The sequence below is a fragment of the Hypanus sabinus genome, chromosome 29 (genome assembly GCF_030144855.1).
Source record: "Hypanus sabinus isolate sHypSab1 chromosome 29, sHypSab1.hap1, whole genome shotgun sequence".
NCBI classification, from domain to species: Eukaryota; Metazoa; Chordata; class Chondrichthyes; order Myliobatiformes; family Dasyatidae; genus Hypanus; species Hypanus sabinus.
The window spans coordinates 17702013-17721486 of NC_082734.1; the positions used below are offsets into that span (position 1 = coordinate 17702013).

The 19474-nt window shown below is 50.9% G+C and overlaps 1 non-coding gene across 1 annotated transcript; it reads right to left on the bottom strand.

Moving 5' to 3' along the window:
• Nucleotides 1-11690: 11690 nt before the first annotated feature.
• Nucleotides 11691-11841, bottom strand: LOC132383297 (U12 minor spliceosomal RNA). The gene has a single exon (XR_009508614.1). It is a non-coding gene; the product is annotated as a U12 minor spliceosomal RNA (small nuclear RNA).
• Nucleotides 11842-19474: the final 7633 nt, after the last annotated feature.

Below are 19474 nucleotides of genomic sequence, written 5' to 3' on the forward strand. Positions count from 1 at the left end.
CTAGCTCAATGACTGTCTCAGCTTTGATTTGCAAATTAAAGTTTAACCCTTCTTGAAGAATCTTCTGCATCTCCTGGTCGTTTGTGAGGCACGAAAAGCCACGACAGTGTGAGGCCATAGTTTGGGACTTTTATTTACGAAAGTTGGGCATCAGCACAGATGATCATTAGGAGCTGTCTGGAGCTGAGTTTTTGCATTTTCCAGGCATGACCCACTAAACAACTAAATGCATCCAACAGTCTCAAAAGTATTTCAACGAGATCAGAATCAGATTTAATATCACGGGCATAAGTCATGAATGTTGTTTATATTTGCATCAGTAGTACATTGCAATATATAATAATAGGGAAAAAGTGAATTACAATGAGTATATTAAATATTGAAGTTAAAGAAGTAGTGCAAAAGTAGAAATAAAAAAGTAGTGAGGTTCATGGGTTCAATGTCCATTTAGGAATCGGATGGCAGAGGGAAAGAAGCGTTGAGTGTGTGCCTTCAGGCTCCTGTACCTCCTCTCTGATGGTGGCAATGACCTGGGTGATGGATGCTACCTTTTTGAGGCGTCACTCTTTGAAAATCCCCCGGAAGTTGTAACCCATGATGGAGCCGACTGAAATCTGAAAGGATCATCTTTATTTGGTATATGTACAGTGAAATGTGTCCTTTGCATGAAATCAAATGAATGAGGATTGTACTGGGTAGCCCACAGGCGATGCCATGCTCCTGGTTAATACAGCAGACCCACAACTTACCAACCCGAGCTATCCGGCTTGGAATGTGTGAGGAGACAGGAGTGCAGGATAAAACCCATGCTGTGACGAGGAAAACGTACAAACACCTTACAAGAAGTGACGGGATTTGAACCCTAATTTTACAACGGGCACTGCATTCACTGGTATGGTGATGCAAAACTCTCAAAAACATCCTGGAGAGGTACAGAGGGTGATGCGGAATAGGGGCATGAATTCAGCGCAGCTCAGACCTGATCTGGGCATTACTCCGAGCCAGGCCAGAATCTCCCCATGTTGGTCAGAGTGTTCGCCCAGCATATCAGTGGGGTTCAGCTGTGTTTTGGGTCAGGAGGCAAGGCCGGAATGGGTAGCTTCACGCAGTCATCCTGCAAGACAAGTTTACTGATCGGTGGAAGGTGGTGAGGGTGGGGGAGAGTTGGCCCAGTATTGGCTGGGGAATAGAAACCAGAGAGTGTGTACGGAACAGAATGATGTCAGTGTTGACGGTTGTAGTTGGGAGCTGAACGTCCAAGGTTACTCGTTTTATCAGAGGGGTAGGACGGTAGGCAAAGAGGGTAATGTGGCTCTACTGGTAAAGAATGGCATCGAATCAGTACAAAGATGTGACATAGGATCGTAAGATGTTGTATCCTTGTGGTTTGAGTTAAGGAACTGCAAGGGTAAAAGGACATTGATGGCACGTATATACAGGCCTCACAACAGTGGCTGGGAGGCACACCACAGATAACAACAGGAAATAGAAAAGGCGAGTCAAAAGGGCAAAGTTATGGTGGTCGTGGGAGATTTTAACATGCAGTTTGATCGGGAAAATCAGGTTGGCAATGGATCTCAAGAGAGTGAGTTTGTTGAATGCCTAAGAGATGGCTTTTTAGAGCAGTTTGTCATTGAGCCTTCTAGGGGATCAGCTGTACTGGATTGGATGTTATGTAATGAACCAGAGGTGATTAACAAGCTTAAGGTCAAAGAACCAGTGATCACAATATGATTGAGTTCAATTTGAAATTTGATGAGGAGAAAGTAAGCTCTGATGTTGCTGTATTTCAGTGGAGTACGGGAAATTACAGTGGTATGAGAGAGGAGACGGCCAACATAAATTGGAAGGAGCTTCTGGCAGGAATGTCAGCAGAGCAGCAATGGCATGCGTTTCTGGGAAAATTGAGGAAGGTGCAGGATATGTGTATTCCAAAAATGAAGAAATACTCAAATGGCAAAATAGTACAACCATGGCTGACAAGGGAAGTTAAAGCCATTGTAAAACCAAAAGAAAGGGCATACAAGAAAGCAAAAAATAGTGGGGAGATAGGAGTTTGGGAAGTTTTTAAAAACCTACAGAGAGCAACCAAAAAAAAAATCATTAGATGGGAAAAGATGAAATATGAAACCAAGGTTGCAACTAATATCAAAGTGGATTGTAAAAGTTTTTTCAAGTATGTTAAAAATAAAAGAGAAATGAGACTGGATATAGGACCATGAGAAACTAAGGTAGAAGAAATAATAACGGGGGGCAAGGAGATGGCTGATGAACTAAATGAGTATTTTGCATCAGTCTTTACTGTGGAAGACACTAGCAGTATGCCTGATGTTGTAGTGTGTGATGGAAGAGAAGTGGGTGCAGTTACTGTTACATGAGAGAAGGTGCTCAAAAAACTGAAAGACCTAAAGGTACATAAGTCACCCGGGCCAGATGAACTGCACCCTAGGGTTCTGAAAGGGGTAACGTTAGAGATTGTGGTGGCATTGGAAATGAATGTTCAAAAATCATTGGACTCTGGAATGGTGCCAGAGGACTGGAAAATTGCAAATGTTACTCCACTCCAAGAAAAGAGGGTGGTAGCAAAAAGGAAATTATTGACCAGTTAGCCTGCCCTCAGTGGTTGGGAAGATGCTAGAGTCAATTGTTAAGGATGAAGTGATGGAGAACTTGGTGACACGGGACAAGATAGGACAAAGTCAGCATAGTTTCAATCAGAGAAAATCTTACCTGACAAACCTGTTGGAATTCTTTGAGGAGATTACAAGTAGGGTAGATAAAGGGGATGCAGTGGATGTTGTATATTTGGACTTTCACAAGGCCTTTGACAAGGTGCCACACATGAGGCTGCTTACCAAGTTAAGAGCCCATGGTATTACAGGAAAGTTACTAATGTGGTTAGAGCATTGGCTGATTGGTAGGAGGCAGTGAGTGGGAATGAAAGGATCATTTTCTGGTTGGCTGCCAGTGACTAGTGGTGTTCTGCAGGGATTGGCATTGGGACCATTTTTTGCATGCTGTATATGAATGATTTGGATGATGGAATAGATGTCTTTGTTGCCAGGTTTACAAAGATTGGTGGAGGGGCAGGTAGTGTTGAGGAAACAGGTAGGATACAGAAGGACAGACAGATTAGGAGAATGGGCAAGAAAGTGGCAAATGAAATACAATGTTGGAAAATACATGGTCATGCACTTTGGTAGAGGAAATAAATGTGCAGACTATTCTAAACAGGGAGAAAATCCAAAACTCTGAGATGCAGAGGGTCTTGGGAGTCCTTGTGCAGAACACCCTAAAGGTTAACTTGAAGGTTGAGTCAGCGGTGAGGAAGGCAAATGCCGTTTCATTTCAAAAGATCTTGAATACAAGAGCAAGGAGGAGATGCTGAGGCTTTATAAGGCACTGGTGAGGCCGCACCTTGAGAATTGTGAACAATTTTAGGCTCCTCATCTTAGAAAAGAGAGGGTATAGAGGAGGTTCACAAGGATGATTCCAGGAATGAAAGGGTTATCATATGAGGAACATTTGATGGCTCTGGGTCTGTACTCGCTGGAATTCAGAAGGATGGGGGGGGAATCTCATTGAAACCTTTCAAATGTTGAAAGGCCTAGACAGAGTAGATGTGGGAAGGATGTTTCCCATGGTGGGAGAGTCTAGGACAAGAAGGCACAGCCTCGAGATAGAGGGGCACCCTTTCAAAACAGAGATGTGGAGAAATTTCTTTAGCCAGAGGGTGGTGAATTTGTGGAATCTTTTACCACAGGCAGCTGTGGAGGCCAGGTTGTTGGGTGTATTTAAAGCAGAGATTGATAAGTTCTTGATTGGACATGGCATCAAAGGATACAGGGAGAAGGCCGGGAACTGGGGTTGAGGGGGGAGAAAAGGTTCAACCATGATTGACCAGCTGTGGTGACTAGTGGGGTGCCAGTGGTGACTAGTGGGGTGCCACAGGGCTCGGTATTGGGACCACAGCTGTTTACAATTTACATCAACGATTTGGATGAAGGCATTGAAAATAACATCAGCAAATTCGCTGATGATACTAAGCTGGGTGGCAGTGTGACATGTGATGAGGATGTTAGGAGAATTCAGGGTGACTTGGATAGGCTGGGTGAGTGGGCAGATACTTGGCAGATGATTTTTAATGTGAATAAGTGTGAGGTTATCCACTTTGGGACTAAGAACAGGAAGGCAGATTATTATCTGAACGGTGTAGAGTTAGGTAAGGGAGAAATACAAAGAGATCTCAAAGTCCTTGTTCATCGGTCACTGAAGGTGAATGAGCAAATGCAGCAGGCAGTGAAGAAGGCTAATGGAATGTTGGCCTTTATTACAAAGGGAATTGAGTACAAGAGCAAGGAAATCCTCTTGCATTTGTACAGAGCCCTGGTGAGACCACACCTGGAGTATTGTGTACAGTTTTGGTCTCCAGGGTTAAGGAAGGACATCCTGGCTGTAGAGGAAGTGCAGCGTAGATTCACAAGGTTAATCCCTGGGAAGTCTGGACTGTCTTACGCAAAGAGGTTAGAGAGACTGGGCTTGTATACGCTGGAATTAAGGAGATTGAGAGGGGATCTGATTGAAACATATAAGATTATTAAGGGATTGAACAAGATAGAGGCAGGAAATATGTTCCAGATGCTGGGAGAGTCCAGTACCAGAGGGCATGGTTTGAGAATAAGGGGTAGGTCATTTAGGACAGAGTTAAGGAAAAACTTCTTCTCCCAGAGAGTTGTGGAGGTCTGGAATGCACTGCCTCGGAAGGTAGTGGAGGCCAATTCTTTGGATGCTTTCAAGAAGGAGCTAGATAGGTATCTCATGGATAGGGGAATCAAGGGACATGGGGACAAGGCAGGAACCGGATATTGATAGTAGATGATCAGCCATGATCTCAAAATGGCGGTGCAGGCTCAAAGGGCCGAATGGTCTACTTTTGCACCTATTGTCTATTGTCTATTGAATGGCGGAGCAGATGCGATGGGCCAGATGGCCTGATTCTGCTCCTGTGTCTTATGGTCTTATAGTACGTGATGTTGGCTGTTCTGTACTGTAACACCGGTCTGGGGCGTGGACTGGTGAGAAGGAGGTGGAGTGGGCAATGGGGCGGAGGCAGTGACAAACCCCAGGAGGGCAGAGTGGTGACGCAGCCGGATGAGGAATAGATGGAATTTAGAGGATTGAAGATTGTGATATGGCTTGATAGGTGGAATAATGTATCCTTCTCTGCTTTGCTCAGCCAACTACCCATCCAGATGCCTCAACGTTCTGCTCATTGGTACCTGCACAAGCGCACGTACGCGCAGATACAGCGAAACACCGATCTGCAGCGACATCTCAGGCACGTAACATCCCGTAAGGGTGACACAGTAGCATAGTGGTTAGCACAACGACCCGGGTTCGATTCCTGCTGCTGCCTGTGAGGAGTCTGTACGCTCTCCCCAATACCGCGTGGGTTTCCTCCGGGTGCTCCGGTTTCCTCCCACAGTCCAAAGACATATCGGTTGGTAGGTTAATTGGTCACTGTAATCTGTCCAGTGACTAGGCTCGGGTTAAATTGGGGGTTGCTGGGTAGGGAGGCTCGAAGGGCCAGAAGGGCCTGTCCCACGCTGTATCTCAATTTAAAAAAAGCAATGTTTAAGAAAGATATAAATTAATCTTAAATTATACATGTAACTCTCGCTTCAGCTAGTGGCTTAGTGTAGGGGGCGATAGCCCCCAGCCCAACCAAACCTAAGAAATCTCGTTTGGATGGTTGCTGCGCAATGTGTCCCTGTTACAAACAGTACCCCAAAATATCAAACAGTACCCCGAAATATCAAACAGTACCCCAAAATATCAAACAGTACATATATGATTAAACGATTAAGCTTTATAACTCTTACTTTGACTATATAGTTAGTAAACAAAATGAAAAAAAAGAGCAAAAGGGCCCAATCTTATTAACCAGTCCGTTGCGCAGTGTTGTTGCTCACTGATAAGTCGATCGTACACCATTGACCTCCTCCGATCGTCACTGACCTTCGGACCCTCCCCGTCCGGCGGTCTACCCACTCTCTCCATTCGCGTCTTCTCTCCTCAAAACTCCTCGTCAAAAGACCACGGAAATCTCTCTTCCAGACTCACAAGAAAGCATTCCAAACCCCGTTATCTCCAGTCATAACCCAAACATTGCAGCTGCAGAGAAACCGTTACGTTATCAGCGAAACCTTACAGCATGTTACACACAGAATTGTTCACAACGAAGAACAAATGAACAAATGAGATGGTCATACTGTTACAAAGCTGCAGTGATCAGGGTTTCTCCGGTTGGGTCAAGAACCACACGGTTGAAGGAAAGTCGCTGTTCTTGAACCTGGAGGAGTTGGAAAGGCTTCTCCACCTCATGCTGTTGGGAGCTGCAAGAATTTGATGGTCCTGGTGGTGGGGATCTTTGACGATGGACGTTGCCTTCTTGAGGCAGAGTTTCTCGTAGCTACCACTGACAGTGGGGAGGGGTGTGACTGTGATGTATTGGGGGTGAATCCGCTACTCCGTGCAGCTTCTAAAGTTCTTGTGCCGTACCAGACCGTGATGCAATTAGCCCGAAAATCTTTCAGCAGTGCATCTGTGCAAGTTGGTTACGGTGTTCCGCGGGGCTGGAGTGTGAAGATCAGGTGTGGAAACACTGCTCTGTTTTACTCGCGCAGACTGAAAATACTGAAGCTGGGGGCGGCGAGGTGCCTGTGGGTGAGCACCAGCGGGCCTCTCTCCTGGCCGCAGGCAGTAACCGATGGGTTCGACAGCGATCTGTCCCCAGCCGTTCAGTGTTCCTCAGCGATCGGGATGAAGGAACAGAGCGTTGCATCTCCCCATCAAAGGGGTGTGCAGACTGCGGGCAGGATTGGATGCAGCGCGGCTCCAGTGCAATGCGAAAATTGCGCTGGGAATGAAAGGGTTAATGTGTGGGGAGCGTTTCCTGGCTCCGTTCCTGTTCTCGCTGGAGTTTAGAAGAATGGAGAGGGGCGGGATCTCATTGAATACTGAAAGGCCTACACTGAGTAGATGCGGAGAAGATGTCTCCTATACTGGAGGAGGCTAGGGGAGGGCTCAGCCTCAGAATAGAACAGAGATGAGGAGGGATTTCTTTAGCCAGAGAGTGATGAATCTGTGGAATTGCCACAGACAGCTGTGAAGGCCAAGTCACTGGGTGTACTTAAGGCAGAGGTTTGATAGGTTCCTGATTAGTCGGAGTGGCGAAAGTTACATAGAGAAGGCAGGAGAACGGGGTTGCGAGGAATAATTAGTTATGCTCTTTGGATCTAACGTGTGAAGATCTCATTATCTGACAGCTGGAGGGTGGATTGGAGCTAGGGAGCGTGGAGTATGGTCTCCCGTTCCAGTCACTGAGAGAGCACGGTGTTCAGGAGCACAAAGCGGTTTGGCAGACAAATGGGACTCTGGCCCTCATCACAGGAGGATTTGGGTGCAGGAGCAAGCAAGTCAAATCTGCAGAATCTTGGTGAGATCTTGCCACCTCACCACTCCATCAATATCCTCCTGATGCCTGTGAAGTTTAACGTGCAGGTTTGCCTCTCTCTCCCCCATCCCTGTTTGAGGAAGGATGTTCTCACCAAAAAGGTAGCTCTCTAAATGTATTGCTCCCTGGGGTGCCACGTGTTGTGTGAGAAAGGAAAGGGCCAATTGGACCTTATCATCATTAGCCTTTAGAAGAATGAGAGAAGATCTTGTAGAATGTATAATATGTGAACTGACTAGATGCCTGTTACTGCTCAAAATGGCAGAAAGTAGAAGGCACAGCTCAACTCATCACAGAATCCTACCTCCCCACACATCTCCCGTTCATGGACCCGACACGTCTCCCGTTCATGGACCCCACACATCTCCCGTTCATGGACCCTACACATCTCCCATTCATGAACCCTACACATCTCCCGTTCATGGACCCTACACATCTCCCATTCATGGACCCTACACATCTCCCATTCATGGACTCTACACATCTCCTCCTCATGGACTCTACATATCTCCCGTTCATGGACCCTACACATCTCCCATTCATGGACCCTACACATTACCCGTTCATGGACTCTACACATCTCCCGTTCATGGACCCTACACATCTCCCATTCATGGACCCTACACATCTCCCATTCATGGACCCTACACATCTCCCATTCATGGACTCTACACATCTCCTCCTCATGGACTCTACATATCTCCCGTTCATGGACTCTACACATCTCCCATTCATGGACCCTACACATCTCCCATTCATGGACCCTACACATTACCCGTTCATGGACCCTACACATCTCCCATTCATGGACCCTACACATCTCCCGTTCATGGACCCTACACATCTCCCATTCATGGACCCTACACATTACCCGTTCATGGACTCTACACATTACCCGTTCATGGACTCTACACATCTCCCGTTCATGGACCCTACACATCTCCCATTCATGGACCCTACACATCTCCCATTCATGAACCCTACACATCTCCCGTTCATGGACCCTACACATCTCCCATTCATGGACCCTACACATCTCCCATTCATGGACTCTACACATCTCCTCCTCATGGACTCTACATATCTCCCGTTCATGGACCCTACACATCTCCCATTCATGGACCCTACACATTACCCGTTCATGGACTCTACACATCTCCCGTTCATGGACCCTACACATCTCCCATTCATGGACCCTACACATCTCCCATTCATGGACCCTACACATCTCCCATTCATGGACTCTACACATCTCCTCCTCATGGACTCTACATATCTCCCGTTCATGGACTCTACACATCTCCCATTCATGGACCCTACACATCTCCCATTCATGGACCCTACACATTACCCGTTCATGGACCCTACACATCTCCCATTCATGGACCCTACACATCTCCCGTTCATGGACCCTACACATCTCCCATTCATGGACCCTACACATTACCCGTTCATGGACTCTACACATTACCCGTTCATGGACTCTACACATCTCCCGTTCATGGACCCTACACATCTCCCATTCATGGACCCTACACATCTCCCATTCATGGACCCTACACATTACCCGTTCATGGACCCTACACATCTCCCGGTCATGGACTCTACACATCTCCCGTTCATGAGTCTACACATCTCCCACCATGGACTCTAACATCTCCTCCTCATGGACTCTACACATCTCCCGTTCATGGACCCTACACATCTCCCATTCATGGACCCTACACATCTCCCGTTCATGGACCCTACACATCTCCCATTCATGAGTCTACATATCTCCCATTCATGAGTCTACACATCTCCCACCATGGACTCTAACATCTCCTCCTCATGGACCCTACACATCTCCCATTCATGGACCCTACACATCTCCCATTCATGAGTCTACACATCTCCCATTCATGGACCCTACACATCTCCCACCATAGAGTCATCACTTGCCACCTCGGCGAGGAAGCCAATATAATCACACACCCTGGAATATTCTCTCCTTTCCTCTCTCCCACTGGACAGAAGAACCTGAAAGCAGTCCCACCAGGTTCAAGGACAGCTTCTATTCTGCTATGAAACTCCTAGACGATACAACGGACTCTTGACTTCACAGTCCCCTCGTTCTGACCTTGCCGCTTACTGCTCGCCTGCTCTGTGCTTTCCCCACCTTGTCTTGTTGTTTTACCCTGTTCCACCTTCACGCACTGTGTCCTGATCCGATCTGTATGAACAGTACACAAGACAAGATGCTCACTGTATCTCAGTACAGGTGTTAATTGCCAACCAAACTGGTTCAATGCAGGATTGTCTGGTGCAGGGAGGGTGGGGTTAGGGACGGGGAGTATCTGACAGCGTTAAACTGGAGTGGATGATAAACTGTAAACTATTAAGATGGCGCTGGCGAAGCCCAATGAAACAAAGAATATAACTAAATCATTAATAGAACTTTTTTTTCCGGTAAACAATCACTGCAGACAATGGAGCAGCGAGCCTGGGCCGAGGATCGATGTGTGTGTGGCTGCTCCAGGCTTCACTGCTATGGACTCACTTTGGTTCGGAGAGCTATTTGCTGACTTTTATTTTTTTGCACGATTTGTTTTTCTTCACTCTCTGCGCATTGAGTGTTTGTCGGTCTTTTATGGGCTCTTTTGGCTCTGTTTCATGTTACCTGTAACGAATCGAATCTCAAGGTTTTATAATGTACATGCACTTTGATAACAAATGTACTTTGAATGGAAGCAGTTAAAGAGGCAGAACGCAGACGAAACAAGTGGGAGGTGTGAAATGGAACTCACACACCCGGCTGTTGGCTAAGGAAGTTCTGCGCTCCCAGTGATAAAGAGAAAAGGGGAAAGATAATCAGCTGATCAGATACCACTCAAGAGCCGTGGATCTGAATCATTAATTCTGAGGCAACCCACACTTTAACTGTGTTTCCCTCTTCACAGAAACAGCATGTTTTGCTGAGTATTCCCAGCAACGCATACAAAATGCTGGAGGAACTCAGCAGGCCAGGTATCACCTATGGAGAGGAATAAACAGTCGACATTTTGGGCCGAGACCCTTCATCATCAGGACTGGAAAAAAGTCAAGAGAAGTTCTCAAAGACCTGCTGAGTTCCTCCAGCGTTTTGAGTACGTCTCCTCGGATTTCCAGCATCTGCAGATTTTCTCGCGTTTGAGAGCACTTGCAGCAATTTCCATCTCAGATGCTGGAAGAACTCAGCAGGCCGGGCAGCATCCGTGGAAAGGAATAAACAGTCGACCAAGACCCTTCTTCAGGGCTGGGAAATTTTAAAAAAAAACTAGATTTCAGCTGAGTTCTTCCAGCATTTTGTGTGTGCGTTGCTTTGGATTTCCAGAAACTGCAGGTCCACTGGTGTTTGTGAATATTGACCTTGGTCCTCCAAAATATTCCACATGGAATTTAAACTGGAGGTGATGAAGGGTGGACTTAAGAAGGAGATTTCTGAAGAAGAAGAAGAGCTGTCTTAAATTTAATTGGGTTTGATTGTGTGACTATGGTAGGATGAAGATAATTCTACGCTTTAATTGTGTAGGGGAAGAATGAATTGCTGACTCGTTCGCAGCAGTTTAAGGTTCAACACCCGCGGTAGTGGGAGGGGTCGGGTGGGGAGGAGAACACCCCTCATCAGCGGTGTGTGTATCTGAGTTAACATGATGCTCAGGAAGTGTATAGTCCGCAAAGGAACTTCGGAAAAGGAATGAGAGACAACGCCTGAATGTTTATTGTTAGTAATTTTTATTTCTTTGTCTTTAATCCTTGCCTGAAGTTAGAGTCGATGAATGGCTTATTGTAAGCATTGTGGCGACCCACTTCCTAGCGCACTCGAACCGGCTCACAAATGGCCAGCGCGCCGGCACAACGGTCAGTCCCAAAAGGCCGCCAGCTCTGTTTCACCAACAAAGGGAAAAAAGCTGCTGGGGATTGTGAATACGTGCCCCCTTACAGCATCCGCGCCTGGGGACGGCTGTGAAGTTGAAATAAAACCTTTCTTCAACTGCAGTTTACCGACTCCCGAGTCGTGACACCGCTACCGCCTCTCTAATTGGAGCAGGAACAGCGATCGGACACATCTCCACGGCCAGATTCCGGGCACCTCCGGAGGGATGGAGTGAGGAAGCTCCAGCACAGCCTGTTTTTCATTCACAAGGGGGATTACCGGGCAGATCGCGGCACTGCGGCATCCCGCAAAGTAGGCGGGTCACCTATCGGGCGACCTTTACCCGCTCAAAAATTCCTCTCGCACGTAGCGGCGAGGACCCGGGCGTCACCCCGGACCGTTATTTTCCTTACTCATTAGTTTAAGGCATACGGAACCACCGCTGCCGCTGCAACTAGAGTTTGAGCACATCCACTCAAAGTCAGGGTGAGACAGGGCCAACTACTTAACAATAAAACATTCCATGCCTCTCATCAAGTGATTCCCACCCGCCTTCAGTCATTTCCCTGCACACAAGCTACCGATGTAAAGAAAAGAAAATATATGTAAAGTAGGGTTTCCCGGAGCATTATGGGAATGCTTTTTTCCCGCGGACGTGTGATAGAGGTTCATGGGATTTGTAGTTCCAAACTCATCTTTGCCCTGGATGTCTTACAAGGCTGGGAGAAACATCATTCGTGAATCCACTCTGTAACGCCCTACAAGAATTTTGGGGGTTTCTATCACTCATCCTTCTAAACACAGTGGTGTGCTTAACCTGCCTCTGCAGATAAATCCCCAGGAATCCCTCTGGTGACATTTCATTAACTGGCATAACATTGTGAGCTGAAGGGCCTGTACTGTACTGTAGTATTCTTTCTATGTTCACTTCAGGATATCCTTCTCTCGGGCAGTCAGACCAGAGCTGTTGCTCACATTCCAGATATAACCTCACCAGGCTCTTTATAACTGGAGCTGGGCTTCACTACTCCACTCCCACCCTCAAACAATAAAGCCAGCTGCATTGCAACGTGAACAAAATGCTGCAGGAACTCAGCAGGCCAGGCAGCATCTAAGGAAGAGAGTAAACGGTCAACGGTTCGGGTCAAGACCCTTCAGCAGGACCGGAAACAAAGCTGAGAAGTCAGGGTAAGAAAGTGAGGGAGGGGAGGAAGAAGAACAAGGTAGGAGGTGGGAGGGGAAACCGGGAGAGGGAGGGGGAGGGGAATGAAGTAAAGAGTTGGGAAGTTAATTGGTGAAAGAGATACAATGATGGAGAAGGGGGAATCTGACAGGAGAGGACAGAGGCCATGGAAGAAAGGGTCACCAGAGGAGGTGAAATGGGAATGGTGAAGGGGGATACAATTACCGGAAGTTTGAGAAATTGATGTTCATGCCCTCAGGTTGGAGGTTACCCAGACGTCACCTTTATCTGTACTTGAGGATTAACTGTCAATGATCTGTGTACCCAGGATCCTGCTGAAGACCATCTGTAGATGATAAGATCCTGCCGAAGACCATCGCCAACATGGTCCAGTCTACTCTGGGACAGGTGATCCACCTGGACCAAATCTGTGCAACATCTCACAGGAAATGTTCTGGCAGACTAATATGGGTCAGGGGTGGATGCCTGCCTGGTCAGCTTGGACCAGGAGAAAGTCTTCAACATAATATCACACACACACACGGCGGAGGTACTCTCCAGAATGGGATTTGGGGCGGGAATCCGGAATTGGATCAAACTGCTCTACACGGACATCTGTAGCACAGTCCAGGTCAATGGGTGGGAAACAGACAGCTTCCCCAACAGGCAGGGCTGCCCTCTCTCCCCTGTCTTGTACCCTTTGCCAAAGCCATCAGGAGGGATGGGGGCATAGGAGGGGTGACACTGCCAGGCAGTGGAGGGACCCAAGTCAAAACCTCCCTGAACATGGACGATGTCACCGTCTTCTGCTCCGATCTGAGGTCAGTTCGCAGGCGGATCAGCATCTGAGAACAGTTCGAGTAGGCGTCGGGGGCCAGGGTCAACCGCACTAAGAGCGAAGCCATGCTCTTCGGCAACTGGCCCGACCGATCCAGCGTCATCTGGAAGCACTGGAGATCCGGTTCTCTGGGGTCTGGTTCTGACCCCCCAACCCCCGGGTCAGGAAATGCAGCTGGAGAGGACAGACAAGGTGAAGCAGAAATTAGGGGCGTGGGAGCCACGTTTCCTCGCAAGGCAAGGCCAGACCCTGGTCATCGGGTGCAAGATGCTCTCCGCGTGGCAGAGCTTGGCGCAAGTGTGACCCATTCCCCGCTCCCACAGCGTGACCCCCCCAAAGGCATCTCCCGTCGAGCCCCATAAAACGGGAGTGACTGGAGACTCAGCATCTCCCTCATGCTTCCATGGTTCCATCTAATATCAGAGAGTGTGTACAGTACACGACCTGTAACTTCTTTCTCTTCACAGATTTCCACGATCCAAAGAATGAATGACAGGAAAATGCCAAACCCCTTCTCCTCCCTCCCACACACAGCAAAGGATCAACCCTCTCCCCCACCTGCCTCAGCAAAAAGCCACAGCCGCCCCACCCCACCCACCATGCAAGGAGTAGCAAAGCTCCCAGAGAGACCACGATCTAGGGTCCATCGTTCATCCCACAGGCTCTCTCTCTCTGATTGAGGGAGACAGAGGTATCGCTCCTGCCATAGCAGCTGGTGGTTTCGAGGTTAGAGTCTGCAGTGTCACTTATTCTGGCAGCAGCGTCCACTGCTGTCTCGATGTTCTGATCTCCTGTCAGTGACACCGGCTCAGGATCAGTTCGGCCACATCCCTGAGGCGCCCGTCTTGCGGGCTGCTCCCGGAGATATGGAAAATGCCAGGCCGCTCGGCGGGCTCCGAGAGTGGGAACCCACCACCGTGGAGAACCGCAGTTTGAGTGCAACGGTTGAGCACGGACACTGACAGGACCCCAGCCACCTTGTAAAGGAAAGAAGAGACATTACTGAGAAGAATTTGAAACTGTTCCGGAGATGGACTGGGAGAAGCCATCCTCTGACGCCATCTTCAGCTCCTCCCCGTCCCAAGATCTTTGATCTCTCTGCTTAGATACACTGTTCAGGATCTTGCCCTTAACAGTCTCCTTACATTTACCCTACCAAGGTGCAACACCTCACTTTTATCTGGGTTAAACTCCATCTGCCATTTCTCTGCCCATATCTGCAACTGGTCTATACTGCACTGTATTCTTAGCCAGTCTCCTACACTATCCACAACTCCACCGATCTCGGTATCTTCTGCAAACTTATTAACTCACCCATCTACGATTTCATCCAGGGCCATTTATATTCAGTCCCTTGTCCAGTAGCCCGACCTGTGTGTATTCCCAAACCTCTCTAAATGCTCCATGCCCCCCCCCCTCCAGCTGCACAGATGATGGTCGACCCACTGAGTCCCTCCAGGCGCTAACCCTAATGCAGCCGAAGACTCTCACGAGTGTCTACGCGTGTCCAGTGGAAAGCGGTTGCATCACAGCCTGGTGCAGAAGCTCCAAAGCACAGGCTCATTAGCGGCTGCAAGAGCTTCTCGTCTCAGCCAGCTCCACCGCAGGCAGAACCCTGCCCATCGTCAAAGATATAGAAACGTAGAAAACCTACAGGCCCTTCGGCCCACAATGCTGTGCCTGTGGCGGCTCATTTCCTAGCGTATGCGAACCGACTCACAATTAGATAGCCTACGGGGGTTTGCGAGCACAGAGCTTTGGAGCTTCTTCGCCATGGGGGGCCGGTTGACAGAGGCTTAAAAGTGAGGCTGAAGTTTTCGAATAAAGTTTTTCCTTCGACTGCAGTTACCGACTCCGTGTCGTAATTTTAGCGCTGCTTGTAGCACACCGCTACAATTGGTGACCCCGACGGTCCAAACGATTTTTGGACCAGAAATGACCGACGCCGCCTCTGTTCATGCGGTTTCGTTGAAACTGCCGGGTTTCTGGACACAGCGCCCGGACCTATGGTTCCAGCAAGCCGAAGCCCAATTCCACGTTCGCCGGATCACCTCAGAAGACACCCGCTACTACTACGTGGTGGGCTCCCTCGACCAGGACACAGCTGCCCAGGTCGCGGAGTTCGTACAGTCGCCCCCGGCAGACGGCAAGTACACGGAATTCAAAGCTCTGCTCCTCAGGACTTTCGGACTCTCTCGGCGTGAGCGGGCTGCCCGTTTACTGCACCTGGATGGCTTGGGCGACAGACCTCCATCGGCTTTAATGAATGAGATGTTGTCTCTGGCCGAGGGACACACAAGCCTCATGTTTGAGCAGGCATTCCTGGAGCAGCTGCCCGAGGACATACGCCTGCTGCTGTCCGACGCGGATTTCAGTGACCCCCGGAAGGTGGCAGCCCGGGCGGACTTGCTGTGGAACGCCAAAAAGGTGAGCGGGGCGTCCATCGCACAGATCTCCCAGCCACGCTCCCGGCAGCAAACCAGTCCAGGCCCGGCCGCAGAGCCCACTAACCCCCGGCCCAATGACCACTGGTGCTTCTACCACCAGCGGTGGGGCGCAGAAGCCCGCCGTTGCCGCCCGCCCTGCAAGTTCCCGGGAAACGCCAGGGCCAGCCGCCGCTGATGGCTACGGCGGCTGGCCATCGGGATAGCCTCCTGTATGTGTGGGATAGCAGGTCGGGACGCCGCTTTTTGGTCGATACTGGGGCTGAGGTCAGCGTTTTACCTCCGACGAGTTACGACACCCGCAGCAGGGCACCGGGTCCCCCCCTGAGGGCCGTGAATGGCAGCACAGTAAGGACCTATGGCACCCGTCAGGTGCAGCTACAGTTCGGCCCCAGCCAGTTCACGTGGGACTTCACACTGGCCGCCGTAGCCCAACCGCTTCTGGGTGCGGATTTTTTGCGAGCTCACAGCCTGCTGGTTGACCTGCCCAGGAAGAGACTGGTACACGCCGAGACCTTTCAGACGTTCTCCCTGGGCGCGGCCCAGTTGCCAGCCCCTCACCTCGGCTCCATCACGCTGTCCGACAACAACTTCACCAGGGTCCTGGCGGAGTTCCCATCGGTTCTGGCACCGCAGTTCACAGCAGCCATGCCCAGGCACGGCGTACAGCACCACATCCCGACACAGGGACCACCCCTCCATGCCCGTGCTCGGCGGCTTCCCCCGGACAAGCTCCGACTGGCGAAGGAGGAGTTCCAGAGAATGGAGGAATTGGGGATCATCCGGCGGTCCGACAGCCCCTGGGCTTCCCCCCTGCACATGGTGCCCAAAGCGACGGGGGGCTGGAGACCGTGCGGCGACTACCGCAGGCTGAACGAGGCTACCACACCGGACCGCTACCCTGTGCCGCACATTCAGGACTTTGCGGCAAACCTGCACGGCGCCCGGATCTTCTCCAAGGTCGACCTTGTCCGAGGGTACCATCAAATCCCGATGCATCCTGACGACGTCCCCAAAACGGCTCTCATCACCCCGTTTGGCCTCTTCGAGTTCCTCCGCATGCCGTTCGGCCTGAAGAATGCCGCACAGACGTTCCAGCGGTTAATGGACGCGGTGGGACGGGACCTGGACTTCGCGTTCATCTATTTGGATGACATCCTCATAGCCAGCGGCAGTCGTCAGGAGCATCTGTCCCACCTCCGTCAACTCTGCGCCCGACTGAGTGAGTACGGTCTTACAATCAACCCTGCCAAATGCCAGTTCGGACTTGATACCATTGACTTCCTGGGCCACAGGATTACTAAAGACGGGGCAACCCCTCTGCCCGCTAAGGTAGATGCGGTCCGCCACTTCCCCCGACCCACCACGATCAAAGGCCTTCAGGAATTCGTAGGTATGGTCAATTTCTACCGCCGCTTCCTCCCTTCAGCTGCCCGGATCATGCGCCCCCTGTTCGCCCTGATGTCGGGTCCGAGCAAGAACATTACCTGGGACGAGGAGTCCGCCGCCGCTTTCGTTCAAACGAAGGAAGCTTTGGCTGACGCCGCAATGCTAGTACATCCCAGAATGGACACCCCTACCGCCCTCACAGTGGACGCATCAAACACGGCAGTCGGTGGGGTGCTGGAGCAACTCATCGCAGGTCGCTGGCAAACCCTGGCGTTTTGCGGCCACCCGAGCTCAAGTACAGTGCTTTTGACCGGGAACTGTTGGCGCTCTACCTGGCAATCCGGCATTTCAGGTACTTCCTAGAAGGCCGGCCCTTCACCGCGTTCACGGACCACAAACCGCTTACCTTTGCGTTTACAAAAGCATCCGACCCCTGGTCATCCCGCCAGCAACGCCACCTGTCCTACATCTCTGAATACACAACGGATGTCCGGCACGTCTCGGGTAAGGACAATGTCGTGGCGGATGCGCTCTCTCGCCCTACCGTTCATGCCCTTTCCCAAGGGGTAGACTTTGAGGCACTGGCAGAGGCACAGCAGGTAGATGAGGAGATTCCGAGTTACAGGACTGCAGTCTCTGGTTTGCAGCTCCAGGACTTCCCCCTGGGCCCGGGTGAGAGGACCCTACTCTGTGACGTCGCCACCGGCCGGCCCCGTCCGGTCGTCCCCGCAGCCTGGCGGCGACGTGTTTTCGACTCCATTCATAACTTGGCGCATCCCTCCATCCGGACAACTGTCCGGATGGTTTCCAGCAGGTTCGTTTGGCACGGACTCCGCAAACAGGTCAGTGAATGGGCCAGAACGTGCATGCACTGCCAGACGGCCAAGGTGCAGCGGCACACCAAAGCCCCACCGCAGCAGTTCCATCCCGCCCACCGGCGTTTCGACCACATTCATGTGGATATCGTGGGCCCCCTGCCAGTGTCACGCGGAGCGCGTTACCTCCTGACTATCGTGGACCGGTTCACAAGATGGCCAGAGGCGGTCCCGCTCACCGACACCACCTCCGAATCTTGCGCCCGAGCCCTGCTCGCCACCTGGATATCCCGCTTTGGTGTACCAGCCCACATTACCTCCGACAGAGGCGCCCAGTTCACCTCCAGCCTGTGGTCAGCTATGGCCAGCCTTTTGGGGACTCAGCTGCACCACACCACTGCCTACCACCCACAGTCGAACGGGCTAGTGGAGCGTTTCCACCGTCACCTGAAGTCGGCCCTCATGGCCCGCCTGCGAGGAGCCAACTGGGCGGACGAGCTTCCCTGGGTCCTACTCGGCATTCGCACAGCGCCCAAGGACGACCTGCACGCCTCGTCGGCCGAGTTGGTATACGGCGCGCCCCTGGTCGTCCCCGGGGAGTTCCTACCAGCCCCAAGGGGGCAAGAGGAAGCTCCCGCAGCAGTCCTGGGCAGACTTCGCGAGAAGCTCGGTAACCTGGCCCCCATACCCACTTCACAGCATGGGCGGCACCCGACCTGCGTACCCAAAGACCTACGGAACTGTAAGTTTGTGTTTGTACGAAGGGGCGGGCATCGGCCGCCGCTGCAGCGGCCATACGAGGGGCCGTTTACGGTGCTCCGGAACAACGGGTCCACGTTCGTGCTGGACGTTGGGGGGAAGGAGGAGGTTTTCACGGTGGACCGCCTCAAGCCGGCCCATGTGGACCTGGCGCAACCGGCCGAGTTTCCGGCGCCTCGGCGCAGAGGCCGACCTCCCAAGCAGATTCTGGCCCAGGCTGTGGACATTGGGGGGTGTATCGCCGGTTCTGGGGGGGGGGGTTATGTGGCGGCTCATTTCCTAGCGTATGCGAACCGACTCACAATTAGATAGCCTACGGGGGTTTGCGAGCACAGAGCTTTGGAGCTTCTTCGCCATGGGGGGCCGGTTGACAGAGGCTTAAAAGTGAGGCTGAAGTTTTCGAATAAAGTTTTTCCTTCGACTGCAGTTACCGACTCCGTGTCGTAATTTTAGCGCTGCTTGTAGCACACCGCTACATGCCGAGCATGTACTTTCTTTAGAAATTACCTCGGGTTACTCAGCCCCTCTTTTTTCTTAAGCTCCATGTACCTATCCAGGAGTCTCTTAAAAGACCCTATCGTATCCGCCTCCACCACCTTTGCTGGCAGCCCATTCCACGCACTCACCACTCTGCG